Source organism: Corvus hawaiiensis, chromosome 3, assembly GCF_020740725.1.
Source record: "Corvus hawaiiensis isolate bCorHaw1 chromosome 3, bCorHaw1.pri.cur, whole genome shotgun sequence".
Lineage (NCBI taxonomy): Eukaryota > Metazoa > Chordata > Aves > Passeriformes > Corvidae > Corvus > Corvus hawaiiensis.
In genome coordinates this window covers 56,629,156-56,642,125 of record NC_063215.1, presented here as the reverse complement: position 1 = coordinate 56,642,125, position 12,970 = coordinate 56,629,156, and the positions used below count along the sequence as shown (strand labels likewise).

At 37.8% G+C, this 12,970-nt stretch overlaps 1 protein-coding gene across 4 annotated transcripts in view; it reads right to left on the bottom strand.

The window, feature by feature from the left end:
- Positions 1-12,970, bottom strand: part of TMEM200A (transmembrane protein 200A) — a 54,054-nt gene that overhangs the window by 24,948 nt on the left and 16,136 nt on the right. Inside the window, exon 5 of one of the 4 annotated variants that reach the window (XR_007202576.1) lies at positions 9,434-11,393. The exons of the other annotated variants lie outside the window; for them this stretch is intronic. The gene's annotated coding sequence lies outside the window, so the exon portion shown is untranslated. Of the gene's footprint in view, positions 1-9,433; positions 11,394-12,970 lie in introns of those variants that run through there. 4 annotated transcript variants of the gene reach the window in all.

The following is a 12,970-nucleotide window of genomic DNA, read 5'->3' as shown; positions in this document are numbered from 1 at the left end:
CCAAGAGGGTTGTCAGACATTGGAACAAGACTACTCAGGGTAGTAGCCTCAGCTGAGTTACCAGCTCTGGAGGTATTTAAAAGATGTGAAGATGTGGCACTTAGGACATGGTTTACTGGTGGACTTGGCAGACTTATGTTAACAGTTGGACTGTTGGTTGGATGATCTTAAAGGTCTTCTCCAACCTAAACAATTCTATGATTCTATGACTGAAGAGTATCTGAAGATGTATATGTTAGACTGTAATCTCTATGGGACAGACATGCTGTGATCCATTGTTCTTTTCCAAGCTGGAGTGCAGGAGTTCACAACTGCTGCACAACAGGTTGTGTACATCTCTACCACTTACCTACTTGGCATTCTCTCAATTCAATAGCAAAACCCTAAATCAACTGAATTCTGAATAATTTTTAGTTAATGGGTGATTTTTAAGTGTTTTCTGTCACTAGATATATTTCAGAAATTAAAGCAAATGCTCGGTGAAGGTTGCTTTGACACTAATTAGTAAAATTCCTTGAAAATATGTAAAGCAAAACTTTTGTTTCAGTTCTAGTCATTAGACAAAAGTGGTCTTATTGGAACCATCTTGAGGGACAGTTGCAAAACTGTGAGATCAGATTGTATATCGTACTCCTCAGGGGAACATTATTAAAACAAAAGAAAAACCTGCAGCCATGAGATTTAGATGGACTGTTTGTGCTAAGAATAAACACAGATGTCTTCCTGAGTCACTGCCTGGATCCAGGCATGCCAGATTAACAAAAATTAAATTCTCCTATCATTATAGACAAAACACAGATAAAGACCCTACTTCATACTCTTGTAAGCCAAATATCATATACTTAAGAGAATATCTGTTGCATAACAGCAGTAAATTTAATTAGCTTGTTTCAATAGTGAATTTAATTATATTGTTTATCTGTGAACATTTATGCAAAGATATATATCTTCACATTTGCATCTTGACATGACTAATGAAAACACATTGTTTTGTCTGCGACTAATTCATTTTCACTTAATATGGCAATGACTGATTAATTTCATTTTCTGGTGTGGAGGCCATCCTGGAATATAGTCAATGTTCCTTCAGAACTTCTGAACTTAATTATCTCCAAATAGAAGGCAGAGAAATGGATACAATTTTTCTCTCTCTTTTTCTCTTTTCTTTATCTCTGAAATTACCTGCTGTGTATCAGAAGATTTTTCAAAGATTTATGGCAAAGTAAATGCTACTCTTATTGGTGCCCAATTCTCAACAAAAACCTTGCATTAGTAAGGCAAGTAAAATTTGTTCTGGAAATGTCTGTTGGGATTACATTTAGTGTAATTTATTTAAACTAAACTAGAAAAAAAGATCACCTACATTTATAGTTGTGGTCCTACTTTTTTTAACTGCATATAAAATTATGACTGGCTTCTATGGAAGTTTTAAATGTGCAAGGAATACAAAATGATATTAAAGGATATGGGCCATTTACTTAAGGGTTTGACTCGATGATCCTTGTGGGTGCCTTCCAACTTAGAATATTCTGTGAATTTGTGAATCTGTGATATTAAGTTGCTCCTCTCACAAGAAACAGTATTATGAATACCAAATAACTACACTGGCGATGAGATCTCTTGAATTTTGAGAACATAAATTTACTTGTGTCCTCTCAGCATGGAGCAAAAGTAGGTCTTTTCATTGAATTTCTAATTGTTTAAGCTTTCCAAGACTTCCCACATCATTGCCAAAGTGTTTTACCATTCCACATTTATGGAATGTAATCTCAATTCTGATACATTACTGAAAAATAGTAAGTCAGGTATGATGGCTAAGTCACTAAAATCAAGATGGCTGCATGAAGTCCTAATTACTGACATGAATTGCAAAATTTGCACTGACTTATACAAGGACAGAACTTCACCTGTGAATTAAAAGATTATTGTGTGGATATTCTGAAGCACTCCCTTCACACACACTACCATAATTTGGAAGCTACACAAATGTGAGGAACACCACATAGAAAATGAGAAAAGGTAGCATGCAAGAAGAAAATTTTTCTAACAGTGCTAGCTTTCCAAAATAAAATATTATTTCTAGACAATATCCAGCAACCTATGCACTAACTCAGCCTTCTGAATTTTTAGTTGCCCAGGCTCAGTACCCCAGAAGTGACTGAAAAAATGGAACAATATGGAGAATTGTTTAGATGTGAATATAAATAGCTTTTAGCTTTCTTAACAAAATCTTAAGCAAGCAAAACTAGTTCTAGGTCAAACAACATTTTTTTTCTGTGTGTCATTACCAGTTTAGAAAGTTACTTTACAGAGCAAATTTTGACTAAATACATCCTTTTGTGAGGGGAAAATAAAGTTTCACTTTCCAAACACTCAAAAAATATTTTGGTTGTTTCAACTTTTGTTTTCAATTTTTATTACTTTAGCCAAACCCATCTGCTGAATGGTATGGATGCCCATACAGGGATCATGAGTTTTTTAATCTGTACTGCATCTTCTGCAAACAGATATAGTTAGCAAAACTGCTGTTCTGATATACCCGTAGTATATGCTCAATTTTAGCTCCACCCTATTTAGAATTTTCGACAATGGTTAAATAAAAACACGCTGAAAAGAAACTTTACAGCAAGTCTTCTTTCATATTATTGTCAATACTGAGTTGGAATGAAATGCTTTACATGTAAAAGTGATTTCTTTAACCAAAATATTTCAGGTACAGAATGAGTCATAAGTCACACAACTTCTATCAAAAGAAAGAAACACTTCACATAGAACTGAAATACATCTGATTAAAAAAATACATGTTTTTATAAAATGTGATTCTGATCTCCACAAATTATGCTGCTTGTAAGAAACTTTTAAACAATACTCAGACCATTTTTAGATTCATACATTACCAGCTGTCACAGACTGCAGCCAGCCTTGCCCCCTGAGGTTTTCCAAATTCTTGTCTTTGCTACAGAACATCCTACAAACTTGCCAAGAGCTAAAAAGCCGCTGCTCAAATAGAGTAGATTTATTAGAAAAGCTGAAGATGTTTATTGCAACGACCAGTTTTTTTCCCTTAAATATCCCATTGTTCTCTCACTGAAATGTACTCTTGGTTGCCAAAACTTTTACATATTCCTGCTTGCTGGGTTTTATGAAGAACCAACTTTTAAACAGGAGCTGCAACGCTCTTTTAAATCAGGAAGCTCCACCAAATGGATATTCTCTAAGGGTGATGGAATTTCTGAACTTTATCTTCACTACAGTATTTTGTCAGACAACACAGTACTTACTCTGTATAGAAGCTCAGTCAGGAAAACTTCCTAGCAGGATATTAATCACATTTTTACTATCCTGTTGCATCCTCCTCTCTGCCAGGCAAAAGACCACACATATCCTTCCAACTGCTGCCTGGGGACTTCTGAGCAACATTCATTATACTTTCATTGAAGTGACCCCTTTGTCCTCTTTTTAGGGCTCCCTGCCTGGTACCACACATAGGAAGATAAGCAAAGAAACAGAACAGATGGCAGCAACAGATGCCATTGCTCATCATAGGTGAAAGGTCATGGCTAAATTCACCATCCCACAACTCCCATGTTTCCCTCAGTCCCCCCACCACACATATTGTCACAAATACATCATCAGGAGAGGAAGCTGGTTACACTGCATCCTCAGGCCTACACATGAATCTTCCAACTCACAGCAAGGCCAACACCTCGATGAAGCTTTGAATCCATGTTTAGAATTTAAACACAGCTAATTAAAATAAAACCAAACTTTCAAATATTTTCTACTCCTTGTTTTACTTGTTGCAGGAACAACTGAGAGCAACTAGAAAAACGACACACATATTTTTTTCTAAACTTTGTGTATTTGCCAACATTTTTGTACAGCAGGTTTCTCTTTTTAATGTGGTCAATTAGACTGTTATTTTTAAGAGGTTTATTATAAAGCAATATAGAAAATAGAAATAAATGTGTTAACAAATTCAGGAGCACTCAGAAGCCTAGCATTTGAAACTCACATTAGGCACTGATTTCTACTGTACATTGTCTCCATTACTACTCTTTAATACACAGATAACACATATTTAAGCTAAAAGCACTTTAGAACTATTTGCACTGTCCTAACAGCCAGCCACAAAACTGGAAATGAAAAATAAAATCTGTATGTCTTCTGGGAAAAGTCTTCAAGAATACTGCATGATGCCACCAGCCAAAAGGCAAATACCAAATTCCAGTTTCCAGTCAAAATGCCTAGGAAAGACTAAAAGCAAAGAAGAGGGCAAGCCTTAGCAGCCGTAGTTCACCAAGTAAAATATTCATATCCTAAATCAGGGATTTTCAAACATCTGATGTTTGTAGAAACCTAAAAAATTTTCAGTGCAACCTCCTGTAGAATTTATACAAACTTTTTTCCTCATCTTCTGTAAGTGTCTTAGAAGTTGTTCACAGACCCACCCCCATTAACTTTCCATGAATTCCAAAGATCACATGTCAAAAGCCACAGTTAGAAATTCAGCAGCCAAATGAACCATCTTTTAAAGCTGAAAATAAATAGATTTAGAAGGCAAATTTGTGAGAAAAAATTAAAGTGGGGGAAAAAAAGAAACCAAAATTAAAAAACACATACACAAAATTTCTTTACTGCATGTCAGAACGTCCAGCAAACTTAATTTCTCAAGGCCAAATCCAATTGTCTTCATCCCACAGTAAGGTCAGATCTCCAAATCTCTTGTAGCCTTAATGGACTGGTACTGAAAGTCAATGGCAAGTCTCATGTCAGCTCCAGAAAGCAAAACTGGGAGTGGTCAAATCTCCATCACCATTATGTCTCCATCAAGTAACTCCTTAAATCTCCATGTCTGTTATTTTAACAGCCAAATGTCTTAAACAGGAACACCTGAGCTATGAAGCAGATCTTCCACAGATGGGTCCAGATCCTTCATGCTGACTCTGACTGAATACTGCACTCCTTACATTCCCTCCTAGGAAATCTTCTGCAGTTCCCAAGATAGCTGATTTCCTTCAGCCAGAAGCTGTTTCATACACATGTAACTGTGGGAAGTGCTATGACAAATTAGGATCTCTGCAGTGTAAAAGTAAGTATACCTGACCAGAAAAAAATAAAATAAGAAAGTAAAAGAAAACAGAAGCAGCAAAAAGCTCAGTATGAAGCTTTTACTCATAGGAAGAAAGCATCCATACAATAATCTTGGATTAGCCCTAAAACCTAGAAATAAATTAGATGTCTGTCTCTGAAAACATTTGTTTTCCTGGTGCTCACTGAACTTTTGAAATATAGTCACTTTTGCACGAATCTTCATATTGTTCACTTATTCAATTCATCTGTGTTGGTGATAAAGCCATCATAACTTATCATTTTCTATAGTCTGAGAATTCAACATTCCACTCCATAAATGTCAAATTGGAAAACACTTAGGCAACAAAGTGAAAACTCCCTGAATACTGTTTATCAAAATAGTAGGATCTGAAAATGAATTCAAATACAGAGCATCTGCTGCTGTGCTGCCATAAAAGTTCACAGCTGCATTACCAGACGTGGTCTACACTGTCTCAGGATATCTGCTGAGATGGGGAAAAAGAACTCCAGCCCAACAACGGAAGACAGGCTAAAAAAACTTCCCCCTGTAATAAAGAAATTAAGACAGACAAAGCATCAACCTCGAGTTGAAATGCAGCCATGTTCTTGAACACAGGACAGAGATTTGCTGCCTGTAGTTGCAGCCATTCTTGCCATAATCAGTACTTTGCTGGCTGGATGAGATGCTGTTGCTGTGACTCATCTGGGATATCACCACGCTGCAGGAGAAATCCTGCTGTGAACTACAGTCTGTTCAATGTAGGAGTATTACAGTAGCTCACAGAAATTGTTCTGGGGCACTTACAGATGCCAAGATGCATTACTTCTTCTATTACAAACAGTTCAAGTGGAACAGACTGGAACTACTCATTTGAGTAAGATTTTATTTACTGTTGGTACACACAAAAGAGTTGGGTTTTAGCATCTCTTAACAAAAATGCAATTCTAACACATAGTACACTGCAGATTATAAAATCCTTGAGGAGGCTTGAGCATATGCAAACATACACTACTGCAAGCCCCACTAACTCTCTCTGCACTTGGGTCTGTCTGCCTCTAGCTCCTCTGCATCCTATCTCCACTACAAGCTTTCCTCATACACTTTCCTCAACCTTTCTCACTTTTTTCCTATTTAGGAAACAATTTGGGATTTCAGTTTTACTGGAAGGATTGTAAGATCTGTGATAGAGATCTGTTATGTCAAAAATTCTAGGAGCTGGCACCAACCAGATTTTCAGACTAGTGCAATGTTTCCCACATTATCTCTGTACAATAGGCAACTGAAAATCCAGGACACAAAACAAAAACATTAAAAAACACACCAAAATCTCTAATGAAGATTAAGAAACATACAGATAAGTTATGTTTACAAAGCTAGGTAAACAGTGACTGGAGCTCTTACCAATTAAGATGTTCCAGCTCCAGCTCAGCAGGGTTGAGTGTTGCTACTAAGGGAAGTGCGCTTTGCCCTGCTGCATCCAACTCCAAAACTTCTCAGTTCAGTCTTGCAGTGCCCTTGTGGAACAGCAGAATCAGATGCGCCAGGGCCAAAGTTAATGCAAGTTGCAATGGAACATGCAAACACCTTGTTAATCTTCATTAGTGATTTATGCTTATATGTGAAAATATGACCTGTAGCAACCAAGGACGTGTCGTGTTCACACCTGCTGTTCAGAAATGGAGGGAAGCCTTCGGCAAGCACAGGGATGGGAAGCTGCAGGACTAACATCTTAGACCACCACTGCAAAACCTGCCATTGAACTGGGATCAGAGACTAGGAACACTGTCTAACTAGCCAGAAAGCTGCCCAGCTTTTGGGTAGGCTGAGTACAGAGTATGGATCTCAAGCTGTCACCCTTACCAATACCACAGCCTGTTTGTGTAGGGGATGTGGAAAGTATCAGCTTCATTAACTTTATCCAATCAAGGACCTCTTCAATACAAATGGGAATAGTAATCTGAGGGGAAGTGATAAACAAAAGCACGGGGATGCAAACTGTTAGACAAGGGATAAACAGAGACAATGCCAAAAATCTCCAGATACTAATTGATGGACCACTAAGAAACTGAGGGGTGTGCATGAGGTGTGCCTGTGTATTCACTCACAATTCTCAAGTTGAACTAGTCATTGAGTGGCTCTGGGACCTGGCAGGGGTATCAGGAGGTTCATGTGGGTATTTGGGGGGATCCCCAAGTGTGGAGTACCTGTGGAACAAGTGTGTGAGTGCATGTCTATTTGCAAGGGTAAGGGGTATTTGCAAGGGTGGGTAAGGGGATTCAGGCAGGAGGGCTGGGCAGAGAGAGGGGCCACAGCAGTGCTTGGGGGATCCACAAAAGTGCATGTACTTTCACTATTGAATGTCAATCCTTACCAGTCGAAGAGGAGGACAGGAACATGGCTGTAACACCACTCCTGAAAGCGTTGTGTGTGGATGCTGTTGGAGACAGTACCTTGTCTCTGGCAGCCTGAGTAGCCAGCCATGCACACGTCCTCTGTGTGTGTGTGTGTGTGTGTGTGTGTGTGTCTGGGGTACCTGTTTAGCTTTGCTACTGGTTGAACCTGTAAATAGGAAAGCAGCTGCTGTGTCCATCGTCTGGGAAGGACACCTCTAGGTTTTAAGGCACTTCAGACTGGGCTCCAGCAGCCAGGAAAAACTGTCAGGCTCTGAAGCTGCTGGATGGAACAGCTGCTCGTAACATCCCATAACTGTTTGCTTAAAGCTGATATATAGATGGCCTGCAATACTACAGTCATATGAACATTGGCTAAGTAACAGCCCTTCTTTTCATGACCCATACTACCAGCTTCCCATTAAGAAAAAAATTTAATACACATTGATAGTCTTAGCTCACTGCTCCTGGAAGACTGCTGAGGATTTTGGAATAAAATACAAAAGCAATACATCTTATCCCTCCCAGCAGAAAGAGAGTGGTAAGTAAAAGTATGCCATAAAAATGAAGATAAGCACATACTTTGTTTAGTCACCTAGTTATAGGAGGGTTACATGAACTAACCTTTAGTTGAGAAAAAAAGTTGGAAAGGAAGAGGTATGGAAGCCATCAAATTATAGGGTTAACTTTCTTCTCCATGCTTTCTGCCTATGCTTCACCTCTATGTCCCCATGCTCTGCATAATTTTCAAGTCATTTGTCTTATCAATTAGACATCTTAATGCCTATATGTACTTCAAAAGCATATACCAAGACAAAAGGTTAAATCTTAAGTTCAAGCAACAGGAGGTTGCCATCAGTTTAAATGGGATTAGAATGCTATTTGTAATTCAGAATTATTATTTCTATTCTCAGTAATTCTTGATGTGTGCCTTGATGCTTTTCAAAATAAGTGCTGCTATGGTTTATAATTTATATGCTTAGGAGTCTTTGGAGGTGTTCTCAAATCTTAAGAGATCAGATCTTGTTTTTCATTCTTAAACATTCATGCTTCAGCATTAAAGTGGCTTATTAAACAATATGATCATCATTATTGTGGAACTTGAAAAGGTTGATCTTTTTATAACCTTAAAAAGTAAAAGAATCATTTTAATATACCCACAGGAATTATGGGAACTTAAATTGTTATTTCTATAGTGACAAAAGTATGCTTTATGTCTATAAATTTAGCATAAACTTCTACAGAGACCCTGATTTGTAAACATCTGCTTATCTGCACTTTCTTCTTAATTTTAGAATCGCAAATATTTTACAGCAAATTCATCAGAGTTATTGCATCTTGTAAGCAAAATAACATTATAATCTTACAAGTTGGATGCAGAATTTGTTCAGAAATAAAATGCCTTTATTGCACCTAAATCCTGGAATTCCCTCCATTAAAATCAGTGTGATTTTTCATGTGACGATCGGCTGCTAAAACTGGCAAAAATCTGTGGGGCTGAGGCCAGAGTACCATAGCTTTTCATTTTGTTGCTTGGCAGTTAGGGAAAAATTGTCATTCCACAGAAACTGGCAGATCTAATCATATGTGTAATTTCATATGGTTTTGCTTACCAAAGAAACACATAAGCGGTATGATTTTCTAGGCTTGTATTTCAGTTTATTTGTAGGACTGACACTTTGAATAACCATAAGGAATAGGATACACGTGGCCAAAAAGTGGAAAAATTATTTTTATAAGTTTTCCTGCTGTGTAAAATTTCTTCAATTTTTAGTTTATGAAAATAGTTCAGCTCTGAAGTTTTTAGCAGCAGTAACACACACAGTAAAAACATCACCTATGAGCTCCTTTCAGCATCACAGACTATAAAAATAAAGCACAGTAGTCCACATCTCAAAAGAGAATCATAGAATACCCTGAGTTGGAGGGGACCCACAAGGATCATTGAGTCCAGCCCCGACCCACCACAGGACCATCCCCAACAGTCACACCATGGGCCAGGAGAGCATTGTCCAAACGCTTCTCGAATTCCGTCAGGCTTGGTACTGTGACCTGGGGAGCCTGTTCCAGTGCTCAAACACCCGCTGGTGTTTTACCCTTTCCTAATATCCAGCCTAAACCTCCCCTGACACACTTCAGGCCACTCCCTCGGGTCCTGTCACTGGGCACCAAGGAGAAGAGATCAGTACTTCCCCTATTACACCTTTAGTGTACTAATTTTCCTTGCCTCTTTATACTTCTTATTTTCCTAGTAAGTTCAATTAAAAAATTGCCTTTGCCTCATCTAACTGGTGACTGTAGAGAACAAGCCTCTTCTTTCCTGCAGGCACATCTGAGTAGATGCTTCCAGCAAATGTAATACTACCTTCGCTTCCCTGAACTTTCCCTAGATTTTAATTTTCTGTTACGGTGCATCAATTATCCTGAGGAATTCTTCATATTAAAATTAATTGAAAGGTGCATTCAGCAGCTTATTTTCATGCTCAGCAAGCTGACTGCAGTTAAGTATGCTATGACCACAGAGAAAAATATTTTCTCTGAATATCTTTTTAATCTACGCCTCCCATGTGCTTCTGTACTCTAAAAGCCTTATTTTGGCTTGCTCCCAGTGTTCTCTTGAAACAAAGCCTGGTCTGTCTGTGGTAGATCACTTGTCCGTATGTTACCACACGTGTTCACATCCGAGAAATAGGGTTGGTTACTTCCTCACTTCCGTAGAGGAACCAGGAAAACTCATGTTTTATCAAAGTCACTCCAAGATGTTGACTATCAGAACGGTATTCTGACATTTATAGATAATGCCTACCCTTGCCTCCTCTTCCTTCAAAAACTGTTTCAGAGTGACAGTAAAGACTTTATCCAAAGCAACCTTATGACAAAGCAAGGACTGAAGTCCACTATATGTGTTCAGCATAAAGTAGACCACAGGAAAAAAAATATGCAAACAAGTAAAACAAGACTACATTACAGGGAGAATAAGGATTGTATGAAAATACTAACTCGCTTTAGATTCTCACTGATTTCCTTAGCTCTCTATACTTCTCTTCATCTTTTATTTCATAAGTCACTCATTTGTTCCAAGACCTTGAAAGTTTTACTCAGCCCAGCACTGGACAGATTTTTGGTAAAGATAAATCATAATAATTAGTACCCTTAAATCATCAAGAAGCTGAACTAAGTTAATGTATGGTGTAACTACACGGTGTACAGGTTTTACAGAAGTAGAAAAGAAATAAAATGTATCTTTTGTTCAGTATACATGTACTAATGGATAGTGTATATGTGTATTAGTACAGATGTACTAATATTCAGTGAGTGTTTATTTTCAGCAAATAAAAAGTGACTAAATTATTACTTCCAGATAAAACAAGAGGCTTTACAGATAAATCTAGCATGTATTATTAAATATTTGCTTTTACAACATTAATAGCACTTTTACAACAATCCTTGGATACTCTTTGTTGTCCAGCCTTTGAAGAGACACCCAGGATCTTTTCTGCAGACCATAAAGAGTCTTTTCCCCTTTTATGATCAGCCAGAATTGCAGCCACTGGGCATACTAACACCATGCAACCAAGTGCAGTAAACTGAACTCTGAGCTACAGATAACAAAATCCAAACCAAAGCACCATGCAACAGTGCTTGCTTGGGGCTTGAAAGCAGAGCAGCACCTCCTGCTGCCTTGGATGCAACATCATTTTCTTTTCCTTTTTGCAGAGGTGCTGTTTTCCCCAGACGGCTTGGTGCTGCTTAAGCAGGTAACAAAATCTCTGACACTGCAATGTGCAGATACAGTCAACTTTGTGTTGAACAGCTCATTATTAGCTGAAGGGCTCTCATGAAAACGAATAGCCCTGCCCTTCAGGCACTGGTACCAAGGATTGCCGTTTGTCTGAGGAAGTTGCATCCTAGAGAAAGTACAAGAGAAAATTAGTCCTCGTGTCTGTCCTCGCATTTTGAGAGTCAGTACTTCTTTTTCTCCACATTCATCCAAACAGAGTTATCTTTTAGCATAACTGTGTGTGGCTGACAGAGCCCAATTTCTAATGAACACATATGATTAATTGGAATATGAGATGTACAGTTCTAGGGGAAGATCTTTATAAAAGGTCCACTGCAGACCACTTATTATTTTGTAATGATTTGACATCAAATCATTCCCATTAGATTTTGGGGAAGTGTATTAATAGAGTCAAACTATCTCTGGCTGCAAGGACTTGTCATTCACTGACAGATAAATGATGGACTAGAGTATACAACTGTCAAAGTATTTAAATCCTGTGCTATGATACAAATTCTTAGATTATCAGGAAACCTACAGAAAAGTAGACCATGAATGTATATTTTTTAATCATTATGAAAAATTTTTATGTCTGCATAGTAAGGCTGGTTGATGTCCTCTTGGTAAAATCCCCCACTTTCTCTGCCATCAGCATCTCAATTTAAAACATAATCATTGTTAATGATCACTACAGTCAGACATACTCCAGATGAAGAGCTTTCACAGTTAAAGTCAAACTGAGCATAATGAAACCTCCCATAGTTCACTGAAAAAAAAATGCATCCAGAGTATGACTCACCTTTCTTTCCCTAAGAATTATAATGAAGAAACAGTTACGAAAATCTGTCATTCTTTGGTAATTCTTGTATTTTCCCAACTGATATTTTTCAAGATTATCCACCAAAGATACTGAGCTTCCTCTGTATTTTCCTTGTACCTCACTCTCCACTGACACCTTTGGTATACAGGAAAGATTAAATTTAGAACTAACTAGATAGCTGTAGATGTAAGTTATTTCCAAATATTTTGCTTTAAAAGATAGTCTGAGCCTGCAATTGATACTGCTTAAAACTGAGTACAAGAATGAACCATGAGAGCTTGACAGAATCTAGTCCAGCAGTTCCAGCCGATTCTGTCACAGACCACAAGAATTTATACGCTAATTATTGTAAATGGCCCTGCCTCTCTCCTTTCCTGTGATACATTGTATTCTGTATCATTGCAAGGAAATAGTTTCCGTTTCCAAGTCCACTTAAAATGCCAAGTTAACCAGTTACCTGGTTACTTTTTTTGTAAATTCGTCTTTGTAATTTTGCCAGAATTTAATAGCTTAGGCCTTTTATGAAACTGCACCTGATGTTTTTGTGAAAACTTCACCAAAAACTGGTTGCTTGACTGCTAAATGAGATTGGGGAAAAATACATAGCAACAGTGACGTTCATATTTTGAACTGCTTATTTGAAAATCTGAAACTTCTTACATACACATAAATTCTCTGTATGTGTGTGTCTGTGTCCTGTTCTTTCATGTTATTGTTGAGCCTGAACAGATAACAGAACTCATGTCCCAGTTATACCAACAATCGGCATAGAATAATGATCTATTCTGCACAAAATTGTAAAATGCCATTCAAAGAAAAATATACCACAAAACCTCTCTTTATGCAACACAAATTTTGCAGGCTAACACCTCAGTTCTCCGTTA